Genomic DNA, 16,143 nt, shown 5'->3' on the forward strand with positions numbered 1-16,143 from the left:
TTTGGTATTACATCAAATTTCAGTTTTTAAGAGGAAATTTCTGTATTTTTACATAAGTTTGATTTATATTTTACAGATTTTTTTCTGTAAAAATAGAAAAAAGGAAATTAATGTATAGAAATATATATATATATATATATATATATATATATATATATATATATATATATATATATATATATATATATATATATATATAGTTTTTCACATAAACACTGGAATTGGCCTACATATGCAAATGTATCAACACTTCAGAAATAATATTTTTATATTATATAGTTTAATATTTGTTTAATATTTTATAATTAATAAAACACATTTTAATACATTCAAAAATAATGTATATTTACATAACATTAATTAATAGATGAGTATATATGTAGCCTACCTTTTATAGAAATGAAAAAAAAGGTTTATGGAATTTGTCTTTTAGTTTAATTATTTGCTTTTTAAATAATTATAAGATTATTTAATAATATAATAATGTGTGTATGCACGTCATTTCGTGTTTGCGTAAAAGAGCTGGTAAATCGGGTAAATCAGTCTTTGAAGTTAACAGACTTCCATCACTACTGCAACTGATCACATCTTGTTCCGCTTGTCAAAAGTAAGCCTATGTCTGCTGCGTTTGGTGTTTTATTACGCATTTATTTTCATAATATCGTAAAATAAAATAATATAATAACACTTTCTTACTTTAAGTACGATGATATTTAAATGACAGTCATAAAGATTTTAAATATTCGAACCGAAGGAATTCCCGCCTTGGCGCAAGGATACATTCCCTTCTAAGCACACAGTGGGGCAACTGCGCGTGCGACAGGATTCACTTGACCTTCAGCTTTGCCGTGGCCCGTCAATCTTGGATGATGTGAGGCGCAAATAAACAGGTAAAGTGCATGTATTTTAATTTTAAAAAAAAAATGTTTTACCGCTTTGAATCGTGTTGACTGTGTTTATATTAAACTTGGGCTCAGCCCGTTAACGTAATGATTTAAATTCTTTATAATGTTTAAACTTTATAATGTTAAGGCTTCAGGTGATGGTACCGTGTAACGTTAGTTTTGTATCTTAACTTACTTTATAGTTTTAGTTTTAGCTTTCTGTTGCATTTTGTTACCAAATGCTATTTTTCCGTCGTCTAAAAGCTCAAAAATGCCGTCGACGAAATAGGGCGATTTTTTATTTTTTTTTCCCGTCGACGGCTGTTTGGCAATAAGTTTACCTCAGGTGAAAAACGGCATTTTTTGAGCTTAGACGACGCATACATCCGACTATATAGCGCAAGTAGTCAGTTTTAGACGTCGTCTAAGCTCAAAAATGCAGTTTTTCACCTAAGGGAAAAATTATTTGACAAAAAGCCGTCAACGGAAAAAATCTCGCTGTTTCGTCGACATGTCCCATACACTTAACGTTACACGCTTGTTTTTGTCTCTCCCTGCAGATAAGTTGAGAGCTGCCAGAGTCAAGATCAGGAAGAAAGGTGATCGTTGTTGCACCATGTAAATATGTTTGCAGATTACACTTGTAATAGTTGTAGTGTTTCAGTGAAAACTCTAAAAGGTTATGTAACGTTAACATCAAGCACTACACAGAAATGAGCCACATTACCTAACTTATATGCATGTTGCATGTCATGCTTCAGAAATTACAGCGCGTAGGCAGTCATCTTCATCAATAAGTCTCTGAAAAAATACTATGGCTGCATGGATCTGCTTGGTTACAAATATTCTTAAAATATCTTCCTTTGTGTTCAGGAATAATTAATGACTGAATTTTTGTATTAACTAACCCTTAATAAGAAAATAAGCAATCAATTAAGAAATCAATTTTTTGTTTATATGATTTTACCGGATGTCTATTACTCTTGCAAAATATATTACTCAACATGAGTCTTGTATTATGTGCTTTATTAAGGTCAAAGTGATGTCTGATAGCCCTTCAAGCAACTCAAATGCAGCCTGTGGCATTCTTGATAGAATGTCCCTTTCTGGTGAGTACATGGTGTACTATATAGTGATTTTTGGGAAATTATGATGTCATAATACATTTATTGTATCCTCACATACACTCTCACGCGCATCCTCACACACACTCTCACGCGCATCCTCACATACACTCTCACGCGCATCCACACATAAACTCTCACTCGCATCCTCACATACACTCTAACGCGCATCCTCACATACACTCTCACGCGCATCCTCACATACACTCTCACGCGCATCCTCACATACACTCTCACGCGCATCCTCACATACACTCACACGCGCATCCTCACATACACACTCACACGCGCATCCTCACATACACACTCACACGCGCATCCTCACATACACACTCACACGCGCATCCTCACATACACACTCACACGCGCATCCTCACATACACACTCACACGCGCATCCTCACATACACACTCACACGCGCATCCTCACATACACACTCACACGCGCATCCTCACATACACACTCACACGCGCATCCTCACATACACACTCACACGCGCATCCTCACATACACACTCAAACGCGCATCCTCACATACACACTCACACGCGCATCCTCACTTACACTCACACGCGCATCCTCACATACACACTCACGCGCATCCTCACATACACACTCACGCGCGCATCCTCACATACACACTCACGCGCATCCTCACATACACTCTCACGCGCATCCTCACATACACACTCAAACGCGCATCCTCACATACACACTCACGCGCATCCTCACATACACACTCACGCGCATCCTCACATACACACTCACGCGCATCCTCACATACACAGTCACGCGCATCCTCACATACACACTCACGCGCATCCTCACATACACACTCACGCGCATCCTCACATACACACTCACGCGCATCCTCACATACACACTCACGCGCATCCTCACTTACACTCACGCGCATCCTCACTTAAACTCACGCGCATCCTCACATACACTCTCGCGCATCCTCACATACACTCACGCGCGCATCCTCACTTACACTCACGCGCATCCTCACTTAAACTCACGCGCATCCTCACATACACTCACGCGCATCCTCACATACACTCACCCGCATCCTCACATACACTCACGCGCGCATCCTCACATACACTCACGCGCATCCTCACATACACTCACGCGCATCCTCACATACACTCACGCGCGCATCCTCACATACACTCACGCGCGCATCCTCACATACACTCACGCGCGCATCCTCACTTAGACTCACGCGCGCATCCACACTTAGACTCTTGCATCCTCGCATACACTCTCACACGCATCCTCACTTAGACTCGCACATCCTCACTTAGACTCGCACGTCCTCACTTAGACTCAAGCGCGCATCCACACTTAGACTCTTGCATCCTCGCATACACTCTCACGCGCATCCTCACTTAGACTCGCACATCCTCACTTAGACTCACATGCATCCTCACTTACACTGACGCGCGGATCCTCACTTACACTCACGTGCATCCTCACATACACTCACACGCGCATCCTCACTCTCATACGCATCCTCACATACACTCACACGCGCATCCTCACTTACTCTCATACGCATCCTCACATACACTCACACGCGCATCCTCACTTACTCTCATACGCATCCTCACTTACTCTCACACGCATCCTCACTTACACTCATGCGCATCCTCACTTACACTCACACGCGCATCCTCACTTACACTCACATGCGCATCCTCACTTACACTCATGCGCATCCTCACTTACTCACGCGCATCCTCACTTACACTCACACGCATCCTCACTTACACTCATGCGCATCCTCACTTACTCACGCGCATCCTCACTTACACTCACACGCATCCTCACTTACACTCACACGCGCATCCTCACTTAGACTCGCGCATCCTCACTTACACTTACGCACATCCTCACTTACACTCATACGCATCCTTACTTACACTCACGCGCATCCTCACTTACACTCACGCGCATCCTCACTTACACTCAAACGCATCCTCACTTACTCACGCGCGCATCCTCACTTACACTCACGCGCATCCTCACTTAAACTCACGCGCATCCTCACTTACACTTACGCACATCCTCACTTACACTCATACGCATCCTTACTTACACTCACGCGCATCCTCACTTACACTCACGCGCATCCTCACTTACACTCAAACGCATCCTCACTTACTCACGCGCGCATCCTCACTTACACTCACGCGCATCCTCACTTACTCACGCACATCCTCACTTACGCTCACGCGCATCCTCACTTACACTCATACGCATCCTCACTTACACTCACGCGCATCCTCACTTACACTCATACGCATCCTCACTTACACTCACGCGCATCCTCACTTACACTCACGCGCATCCTCACTTAGACTCACGCGCATCTTCACTTATGCTGCGTTCACACCGCACGCGAATGATGCAAATATATTGCGGTATTCGCGCGAAGATGGACGCGTGAACAATTTGAATCCATTCGCGCGTGAAATTCGCTTCATTCGCGTGTGACATTCACTACACAACAGACGTGAATTTGCGTCATGGGAGGGGGTTCTGCCAGGCAGCGGCAGTCGGCAGAAGGACTAGCCGAGTTAAGGCTGCTCTCACCGAGGTTGATGAGCGCTGAGCTCCGGTGATCGCCTGGGTCTCACACCTCCGAAAACACCAGATCAAATTTTCCAGATCAAAAAAGCTCTCTTAATAAATAAATCACATATTTGAGCTTTAAACAACTACATTCTCACCTGAACAACTATTAAAACTACATTTTGTGACACAATACAGCAGTATTTTTAAATTACTCTGGCCTCAGGGTTTCCCCAATGGGTTTCCCATCCGTCACTTCACCAAGTGACAGCAGTAAGCAGGCTCCTCATTGGTTAACGCGGCGCGAATATCCACCAAAGTTCAGATTTTTCAACTTGAGCGATTCGCGCGAATCACGCGTTCAAAACGCTCAATTCGCGTGATCATTGCCGCGTCTTTTGCGCCGCAGAATGCCTATTCGCGTTGCTGCATTGACTTAACATGGAAATCACTCGTGCGAATTGCGTCATTCGCGTGCGGTGTGAACTAGGGATGTCAATTTTCACAAATTCCCATGATCGATCGTTGTTTAAATTAACGATCAATTAATCGATTAATCGTTAACCATAATACTGAAATATGCGTCTACAGCATGACAGTAAGCCTATGTGCAATGCTGCTCAAAACGCCATGTTCTTCACCAAATGAATGAGAAGGATTTTTTTTTATCTAAACAAAGGGCTATGGGATTGTAAAATTAGTCGATGTTATTTATAATTTAATTTAATTACTTATTTAATAACCGAATATAACATGTAATACAACACGAACGCCGCCTCAGATCTGTTATTCAGAATTTGTGGACGCACTTGCAAGAGCAACGTGCTGAAACGTCACCTAAACCCAGTTAATTCAAAACGATTTATTAAAATATTGTTTTCATTAATGTTATGTAATGTGACAGTCCCAATCAAAGTTATTATTAGTCGTGCGTTGCTGTTTGAACTGCGCGAGCTGAAGCCGATGCGCTGAATCAACACTGGTAAGCTACACTGAAACTTTGCTAGCACGTTAACTCAACAAAAAGCTTCCTATATGAGATTAATCAGATTTATATAAAGTTAACAAAATGTTACAAATTATATATCTTCACAAAATGATGCGAATGGACAAGTGAACTTGAATTGAGTTGCTGATATTCATATGCAGAATGGGAGACGCGTGGCGTTCACGCGCTCTAGGAACAACGCTCTGAACACGGCACCTAAACCCGATGACTTTACAACCATTTATTAAAATAGTGTTCTCATTTGTTATATAATATGACTGTCCCAATCATCGTTATTATGCATTGCTCTGTATGCGCTAAAGCCGAAGCACTGAATGAAAACCAGCCATCACTGACTGAAGCCATTTGTTAGTGCGTTTTATTTCGCTGAAAGAAACGCATCCTATATGATTGATCACATATATAACGTTACAAAATAAATGTAATATTACAAATTACTTCAGCACAATCTGATGCGAATGCACAAGTGAACTTGAACTAAGTTACATGCGTTAGTCAGAATGCGTGACTCATGTTGTGCATGCGCTCTTCCTGGATCAACGTAATGAAACACACGGCAAATAAACCCAAATACTTAACAATCACAATGTTTTATTACAATAGTGTTCTCATTAATGTTGTGTAATATGACAGTCCCAATCAGTCATTATTAGTGCTGTTGGAGCTGCACGCTGAAGCTGATCACCGCCACGCTTTTACTACCGCTCACCTCTAACGTAATTATTAACCAAATGCATCCTTATGAGATAAATCAGCTAAAAATAGGCCTGAACAAAATAAACACAATATTACAACTTACATTTGCGCAAAACAAAAGGCTGCGAATGCACATGCAAGCTTGCAGTCATGATGAAGGTGTAACTCCAGCTGTAAAATGGTTCCAAATAGAACTCGGGCGCGCTCGCATCATTTTTCCTCCCGTTTCCTCACGCACGCGCATGACCCTGCTTAATCGATGATCGATAAGTCTTATCGATCAAATGTCTTATCGACAATTAATCGATCATCGATTAATCGTTGACATCCCTAGTGTGAACGCAGCATTAAGGGGGTCGCACACCGGACGCGGAGCTCGGCGGCGCGCCTTGTCTTTAAAATTCGAACACATTGTTTTCAATGAGTGTACGCACACCGGTGGCGTCATTCGGCCTTCTAAATCCTGCCGCGCCACAGAGCGCCATTTCAAGGCTTTATATTAAAAGTATATTATCGTTAAGGTATACTGATTTCAACCTTTGCTACAAGACAAATTTGTTTTACATTCTGAGTTCAACAGCTTGAATAAAGTCTAAACATATTTTGGGGAAATGTATAATAAACGTAGCCTTTTAAAATGTGCGCGTCTGGTGTGCGATACCTGAGACGCTGCGCGGCGCGCCGCCGAGCTCCGCGTCCGGTGTGCGACCCCCTTTAGACTCACGCGCATCCTCACATACACTCACACGCGCATCCTCACTTAGACTCGTGCATCCTCACTTACACTCATACGCATCCTCACTTATACACGCGCATCCTCACACTCACGCGCATCCTCACACTCGCGCATCCTCACTTACACTCACACGCATCCTCACATACACTCACATGCGCATCCTCACTTAGACTCGCGCATCCTCACATACACTCAATGATTTATTACTGAGGTTTCTTTTCTCTCTCACAGATGCCTTTTCAAGATAAACCCTGAGACGGGATCAAAAGTCGAGATAGAAGAACACGTCAAGAAAGGAACTGGCAGTCAGTCTAAAGGTTCTTTCGTTGATGAGCAGAATTGTGGATTATGGATGGATGGAGTAAAAACTTTCGTAAGCGTGTCAAATCTCTCTTTATTACCATAGAGAAATTCTTGAGTGTTACAGACTTTTTCGTGATTTAATTATTTTATTTTCATGACTCATCTGTTGATGAGACAAATCCACTTTTTCGTCATATATGTGTATAACAAATTGCTATTGTACAATATCTTACATTGTTGCAGTTATTATTAAAAAAATTGTATTGTTGTAGTTATGAACTAATTGTTATATTGTTAAAGTGTTGAAATCATGAACTAATTTTATTATTGGTATGCTGCTTTGTTTTTTTTATATTTTTGCAGTTATGATATAACTTTGTATATATAATGTGGTCATTATGAACAAACTATATTGTGATCACATTACTATTTTAAAACAACCTTAAAGTTCAATTTTTTAAATAAAAACTACAAAAACAATCTTTTGCACTCTAGGGTGGTTATTTGAGTTGTAGTAATGTCCAATCTAATTGGTAATTTCATGGTTTTTACATAATTTTCCACAATTTGTAATCCTTATTTTTTTACATAATTTTCTTGTTTAAATATAGAAACTCATATAAATGACAGATAAAACCTGTATTTTGAACTATGGAAAATTACTGTAATTTTACGTGTTGGTTATTTTACAGTTTTTTTCTGGCGCCCCAGCTGCCGGAATATTTCCGTTTTTTTACGTGTTGGTTATTTTCTGTTATTTTACAGTTTTTTTCTGGCGCCCCAGCTGCCGGAATATTTCCGTTTTTTTACGGGTTGGTTATTTTCTGTTATTTTACAGTTTTTTTCTGGCGCCCCAGCTGCCGGAATATTTCCGTTTTTTTACGGGTTGGTTATTTTCTGTTATTTTACAGTTTTTTTCTGGCGCCCCAGCTGCCGGAATATTTCCGTTTTTTTACGGGTTGGTTATTTTCTGTTATTTTACAGTTTTTTTCTGGCGCCCCAGCTGCCGGAATATTTCCGTTTTTTTACGTGTTGGTTATTTTCTGTTATTTTACAGTTTTTTTCTGGCGCCCAGCTGCCGGAATATTTCTGTTTTTTTACGTGTTGGTTATTTTCTGTTATTTTACAGTTTTTTTCTGGCGCCCCAGCTGCCGGAATATTTCCGTTTTTTTACGTGTTGGTTATTTTCTGTTATTTTACAGTTTTTTTCTGGCGCCCCAGCTGCCGGAATATTTCCGTTTTTTTACAGGTATTTTTTTTACAGTGTAGGTTACAGCAGCTGAGTCTGTTTTTCATTGTCATAGCTGTGTATTATACTGAGTGCATCTGTTCACACTGATTTCAATAGCAGATATCCTATTATAATGTCCATTGGTATCAATCTTAATATATATATACAAATTATGAAAACATGTTTTAAGTTATGATATACCACCACTGCACTGGCACACCATCGGGACTGTGGTCATCGTGGCCCCGAGGTGTTTGGCCACCGCTGCGGCAGGCGTCCCTTATTTATTGAAGGTGGTTAACCCTACTGGGAAATATGTCTGGAACTCTCAGAAAGCAGTCATGTGACCCAATGTGCACACACTCCACTCTATCTACTGTAAATAAGACTACCCTCATTTACACTGAACACGTGTGTGGCGCATTACCATAGACAGTAAAAGAAATGGACAGAGCTATCCCATTGCCTTCTACGGCGTTAAGTGATGTCTGTATAGGGGCTCTCACTTCCTGATGGCGGAGCGATCCCATTGCCTTCTACGGCGTTAAGTGATGTCAGTAAAGGAGCGCTCACTTCCTGATGGCGGAGCGAACTGCGCCGGCTCAGACTGAGCTTGAGGACGTAGATGTGACGTGAGCCTCCTGTCTGACAGCTGTAGGTCTTCTAGTAGATGTGGAAAGTGAAATCTGAATCCCGTTGTTTAAATATTTTCTCCCGTTGCTTTTGGCTCACTATGGGCTTCTCCCCATTCTTCCCCCTTGACTTTATCAGACTTTATGTCTCCACGTCCCCCCGACTGCCTCATAGACAGTAAAGATTGCCTGCGAGCGTCTCCTCAGGTCTATACGGTAATTTCTCAACTGTGCGACAGAGTCGCGTTGGTTATGACGCAATCGTTAGCCTATTTTTACAAAAACAGCTTCTACAGGGCGATAGTGTAAGATACAAGGTAATGGAGCCTTTTATGCATTGTCGTGTTTCTTTAGAAATAAACAATGGACAAATGGAGTCTTTAAACGCCTCAGATGTAAAGTTATTCACTGTCAAAGTGACTCAAAAATGAATGGGAGTCAATGGGATGCTAACAGCAGGTGATGGCTTGGTTAGCAATGGCCGCCCCTAGGGGTGAAACGCTTTCCGAGCGCTAGATTACCCGCTTGCGCTTTCCGGCTGCAACATGGTTTTATTCCGTCCTCCACGCGGTGCTAACTCACACCGGGAGCGTATCAGAAGCAGAGCGACTGGATGCGTGAGACCACGTGATTTGCCTGTCCGACGTCCATTTCTCGTCTCCTACCAAGGATATATTGCCAATATAGATGCAATACGTTTGGGAGTCTGCACAGGGTGTTTATTTTGAAATTGACAGGGATTTTTTTTAACTTTTATTTTGTATTTCCGGTGCGACTTGAAAGCGCGTCCGTCAAAAATAGACTGGCACCTATATTTAGCTTCTGAAACACGCCGCGTCGCGGCCGGTGTAAACACAAGCATTGATTAGAATGGGCGCGATCAGCTCCGGTAGCCGCAGCCGTAATGCGCCGCACACGTTAATGAGGGGTGACCGTTACTAATCTCACCAGGGTTGCCATATTGGGATGTTTCACAATCTATTTTGCGAGCAAAAATGGGTTTGGTGGATAAAAACTGGGCTGGTTTTGGATCAGTGCGGCACCGGCACTTCAGATCCTTCTTCCTGCGACCCTCTGTTCAACAGGCAGTAGTCACAAACACACACACACACACACACACACACACACACACACTACAGCTCTGTAAACAAATAAACACTCATTGATCGCCTAAAAGTTGATCACATTGTTTTCCGTGACATAAGCTTATAGTTTAATAGTCAGACTGAGGATGCTTTTGCGTCCATTCCGGTTTCCATTTTTAAAGCTACACTGTGTAACTTTATTAGTTTATTCTTAGCTAAAAACACTTAGTTCTTTCAAAAATATGTGCTCATTAATGTATATTTACTTCTTTCAAGTAATAATGTATTCTCGTAAGTTTATAATATGCCATTGAAAATACATAAGTGTTGAGGGGTTCGAATGGCGGTCGCCATGTTGCTCCTCCATCTTGAAAGTACAGTAGCCAAAGAGGGACATACCCGTAAATTCAAGCTTCGCCTTTCGCGTTTTTACACTCGATGGCACCGTGTCGAATGTGAAGAGGAGGATTGCTTGAGGCTGCTATATGATGATGGAGGATCACTCTTAAGCCCCTTTCACACGGCACGTCGGACCCGCAATATTCCCGGAGCATTGCCGGGTCGCCTTCTGTGTGAAAGCAACCACGTCCCGGGATTGATTACCAAATTCGACCCGGGTCGGGGACCTAGTAACATTGCGGGATATGTATCAGAGTCGCCAAGGAAGCGGAAAAGAGAATTAAGACGGCAACGCGACGGGCAAATCAACAAGACAAATATTGGAGTGGCCTTTCCAAGATGGAAAGAGCTCATGAGGAGCAACGATTTTAAAAAGAACGCCGACGTTTCCTGCTTTCTTCTCGACAGGTAATATTAATTCAGCCTATTCGTGTATATTGGAAGTTTTATTGTTGCTTGGCTAATTATATCATGGTGTGCTGTGGATAACACTCGAACGACGTCTAGGATAGTTTTCCTCGCGTCAATGATGAAAAAGTATTGTTTACCTTATAACATAAATCCGTGTTCTATGACGGATAACGTGAGATTAATATTTTAATTGCATTATAATTTGTTTGCCTTACGCTAGTGGTGTCGTACAATATACAGAATAACGATAGCACTGATAAAAGTTACTTTACTAAGATGCATTCGTCTGGGAACCTGATAGCTGATGTTAGCAATGAACTGGTTAAAAATAACGAAAATGTAAAACTATTATTCATTTTACATAGATTAATTTGATCATAGATCATTTGGCAAATTAAATAACTGCAAATTATAATAGTTTTCAAAAGTAACCTCATCACTTGAAGCAACATTCACCGAAGAGGTCGAACTGGAAGCCGCTAAATCGGCCACCGTAGGAGTTGAAACGAAATCGAAATTGAGAGGAACAGAAACTATTATTCACTGGATGGTCATAAACCTTTACACCGCTAGATGGGGGAAAATATCACACAGTGGAGCTTTAAAACAGACATAAAATATGGAAAAGCAGTTTCTTTTTTTTTTTTTTTTTTCACTGATTAATAGCTAGAATTAGCAGATAGGCTACAAGGTAATTGTCTTAAATAATATTTAATAATATTTAAAAAAATTCTTAAGTAATATTAAAAATAATATAAATTATTTATAACTTCTTCTTTTTTTTAAGTGCCCATAAGCAGTGCCTTTTCTTCTGGAATGAATGACTACGGACAGAGGCATAGAAAGTCTCTGTACTTTTTTGTTCATTTATTTTTCTATTTCGGAATGAAATATGTAATTTAAAAAAGGGTGCAGCTTGAGTTTTTGTTTAAAAGAAAAAAAAAGCAGAAATGGCTGTATTTTGTTTTCCAAATGTAATGTCATCAAATATTAGTATTAGATAATTGGACGACATTTCCAATATTTTTTTAATTTGTAGGCCTAATCATTATTTGTAAGTTTATTGTGTTTTATTTGACTGATCATATTTTTATCTGGAAATAATTTTACAAAAGAACATTTGTAAAAGTACATTTATATAAATCTGTTCGTTTTTAGTTTATAAAAATGCAAAAATAAGTTTTTATTTTGTGCACACGGAATTTGTGTAAGCCTACGTTTTGATATAAATTTTGTTATTCAACATAGTATTTAAAAATTCAACAATCATTCCATTTAATGATTTTTTTTTTTTTCCATAGTTAAAAAACGAAAAAGGAATGGACGCAAAAGTACACGGACCGTTGCATTCATTTCACTGAATGTTGTTTCTGAAATCGGATAGGCTAATCGATACACCAGTCATTTTAAAGCTTATTAATGATTTCAATGTATTTAAATGAGAAATAAGCCCCCCCAAAAATTGGGCGGTTTTTTCAAAGTTTTGGGCTGGAAAACCCTGCTGGCATCTGGCAACCCTGAATCTCACACACTATTTAGGGTGGATATGCACATTAGGACAGAGGCAATCTGATGAAAGCCCTTCATCAGCACAGATCAGGAGAAAGTGATTTACCGCCGACTCACAGCAGAGTTTCGCTCAATACGTGACCAATACCATCTTTACACTGAAGCTGAACACGTCCTGGCGTCATCCTTCAAGCCAGATATTAAAATTAATAATAATAGTGAACTACGGCTGTGATGACAGTGGTTGAAAATGCATAATGTGTGATATTGATGGAAGAGTCTGGACAGGATTCATATCACAGGCTTTTACTGTTGGTGTGTGGACAGATTACAGTATAATATCATAGAGATCCAGAACAGACAAACACTATTACAGCAATACAACATGAGCACACACACTTTAGGCAGAACTGAGCATATACGTTATACATGTTTCATATATTTTTACAATAATTCAATGGCCTGTCATTGCACAATAAAACATTTGCGTGTGGTTCACTAGCGTGTGTGTGTGTGTGTGTGTCCTGGGATGGACCTGCCATCTGTCCAGGTGTGTGTGTGTGTGTGTGTGTGTGTGTGTGTGTGTGTGTGTGTGTGTGTGTGTGTGTGTGTGTGTGTGTGTGTGTGTGTGTGTGTGTGTGTGTGTGTGTGTGTGAGAGTACTGTGATGGTCCGGCCATCACGCAGTACCATGGTATATTAAGTTGATATATACTATAGTCCTGTATGATTTATGTGCTCTGTGTATTAACGTTGTCCAAGTAAGACCATAACACTTGTTCTTTGTAAGGGGCAAATGTCTTTGAGATGCTGTTATAAACTCCAGCATCACCACAATATGTGCTTTGAGAACAGATACAAATGTACAAATAAGTTCTGCATGAATATAAATGTCGATGCATGAAATATACGGAACCATTATTGTCCTCTGATGGCTGTTGCATAAATTTAGAACAGATGAAAGAGTAATAAATGCATTTAAAGTAATTAACTATACTAATATTAATATATAATAATGGTATGGAGGTAAGCAGAATATATAAAGAGATTTCGACCGCGAGACTTCAGATGATTCATCAGCCGCTGTAGTAAATAACTAGAGGAATAAAGTGCAGCAAACGTCAAACTATTCACATCAGAGCAGCATCAGGAGACATTACACTGATTCATAAGTGTGTGTGTGTGTGTGTGTGTGTGTGTGTGTGTGTGTGTGTGTGTGTGGGTGTGTGTTCAGATGAGTCTGGAGATGCTTCCAGAAGACAGGAGTGAACAGACCAGATGAAGATGAAGATGATTTTGACACCTCAGTTTTGTCATCAGAATGAAGCTTCACAGGCTCGTCTGGATCACACGACACTAGAAATCAGAAATATAGTGAATTAATGGGATTATGTTCTTGATCACACATCTGTGAAGAGCTTCAATAGTCTATAGAGCAGAAAGTCTGAAGTCAATCTGATGAATCTGAACAGGAAATCTAGAGAGACTAAAATGATGAAGGATTGAACTAATGATCAAACACTCACTGGTTGGCCTTAGTTTCCCCATACTGTCACATCTCTCTCTTCTTCTGTCTTCTGATCCTCTGGTGTGTGTGTCCATTCTTCTCTCTCCTCTTTCCTCTTCTGATCCTCTGGTGTGTGTGTCCATTCTTCTCTCTCCTCTTTCCTCTTCTGATCCTCTGGTGTGTGTGTCCATTCTTCTCTCTGTCTTCTTGTTTTTTGCTGCTCTGTAATTTCTGAGGCAGTTTTCTGTGTGTGTGGTTTTCTCTACACACTCCATTTGAATCTGTTCAATCACACACACACAGAGTTTAGTTAAAGTGATATAACATCAGATCAGAGTTCTTACACTCATTCTAGTGTGCATTATTTCTGCTATATACAGTCAAATCTGATTACATGATTACTGTAGAAGACAGATTCAGATCAGATGCGTTCAGAAAAACTGTATTTATGAAATCATAATGTGCACTGGGAGTGAAGAGCACAGACATCAGATTATAATTCATATCATGTGTTCATAAGCATTAATTGATTCATAAATCAGAGTCACTGAATGAAAGCATCAGATGGACACCGCTGTGGACTTACATTTACAGCCCTGGCCTGAGTTTAGTCCACACAGCAAAATAATAACTATATATGCAAACATATGATCATAACTGTAAATCATGATTTTCCTATCGAGAGAGATCGATGAGTTTAGATTTGATTTCACACATTCAGACACGAGAAGATGAAACACTGAGTTTAATCTGAATCATTATTAATACTCTCAGTTTGCAGATATTAATGCTGTTCTTCTCTTTCTCTCTCGTCATGTGTTGAGTTATTCTAGTCTGTGATGCTCATATGTTCTCTCATGTGTTCATTTATCATAAATCCTGCCTGTGTATAATCTGTTTAAAAGAATACGGTGGCTAAAGTTTAAAATGAGTTCATGACTGTTGTGCAAAACGGGTTTACATTTCAGTTTCACTATAATAGAGACAGAAATATCAGTTTAAAAAAAAAATGTGAACAGTTAAAGGTAAAGTTTTAATTACCTTGATGAGCAGAAAAGAGGAAACATCCAGCGCAGCTCTGAGAGATCAGACAGAAAGAGGAGCTTTTATATATATACAAAACATTTTCAGTCACTACTATGTGACCGCATCAGACAAGCCCACTTTTTACCTCTGTGTCACATTCTGAGCTGTTCATCCACTGCTTACAGTGCAGAACCTGTTCTTCTTCTCTTGCCTCGACAGAATCTCACATTGTCATGAGTATCTCCGTTTTTCCCTTGGCCATCATCCCCTTCAATGCTGCACTTCTCAACCTTAAACTGAAACTATTTACACAACACACTCCTGTATTTCTCCTCTGCTTTTGTTCATAATCTATCTTTCTAATAATCCTGCTATTACAGTATTGTTCAAAATAATAGCAGTACAATGTGACTAACCAGAATAATCAAGGTTTTAATATAGAGTGATTTTTGTGCCATAATTAAACAAACAAATCCAACTCAACTCGCAAACAAACAGAAAGCGATGTGCAAATACAAAGAACAGTTTGAGCGAAAACGTAGAGGAGTAACAAATATATGTGTTGTGTTTTGCAAATAAATGAGTGCGCATGCATGCATATATTTCCCAAATAAATTCGAACCATCCTACAAATTGCATGTAACCTTTGAACAAATACCAAATCCAGTCCACATAAATGCATACATGTTTGTTACTATCTCTCAGCTTAATTTTCTCACAAATGCAGTTGAGTAACTTCCTCTACCAGAACAGCAGATGGCGCTTTGGGTCAATTTACGATTTTCAAACACGTTTTCAGACGAAAATGAGTGAGGAACCGGATGCAGTATTTCTATCTTACTGTAACTAATATTAATCTTTTTGTGATTTTCACTTTGTCAACCCTATTTCATAAAAACAAAACAAAAAAATATAAAGAGATTATTGTGACCAACAAGTGCAAAATCGGTAGTGACATATGGCTGAAAACATTTTAGCTAGGGCTTTTTCTCATTAAAATAAAAAAGTATTTA

The 16,143-nt window shown here is 39.9% G+C and overlaps 2 long non-coding RNA genes across 4 annotated transcripts in view; one reads left to right on the forward strand and one right to left on the reverse strand.

Annotated features, from left to right (window-relative positions):
- LOC137045842 (uncharacterized) overlaps positions 1-15,211 on the reverse strand; it is a 248,085-nt gene extending 232,874 nt beyond the window's left edge. Inside the window, exons 1-2 of the long non-coding RNA XR_010898860.1 lie at positions 15,146-15,211; positions 14,124-14,385 (exon numbers count right to left, since the gene is read on the reverse strand). This is a non-coding gene — a long non-coding RNA (uncharacterized lncRNA). The remainder of the gene's footprint in view (positions 1-14,123; positions 14,386-15,145) is intronic.
- On the forward strand, positions 478-7,648 carry LOC137046833 (uncharacterized). Of its 3 annotated transcripts, XR_010899088.1 has the most exons (5): positions 563-607; positions 755-890; positions 1,445-1,483; positions 1,918-1,993; positions 7,260-7,648. It is a non-coding gene; the product is annotated as an uncharacterized lncRNA (long non-coding RNA). The 3 variants fall into 3 exon arrangements; XR_010899089.1 differs by having other exon boundaries at positions 478-890; positions 1,445-1,502; positions 7,260-7,646; XR_010899087.1 differs by having other exon boundaries at positions 481-890; positions 7,260-7,602.
- Positions 15,212-16,143: the final 932 nt, after the last annotated feature.

This window comes from Pseudorasbora parva, chromosome 18 (genome assembly GCF_024679245.1).
Source record: "Pseudorasbora parva isolate DD20220531a chromosome 18, ASM2467924v1, whole genome shotgun sequence".
NCBI lineage: Eukaryota > Metazoa > Chordata > Actinopteri > Cypriniformes > Gobionidae > Pseudorasbora > Pseudorasbora parva.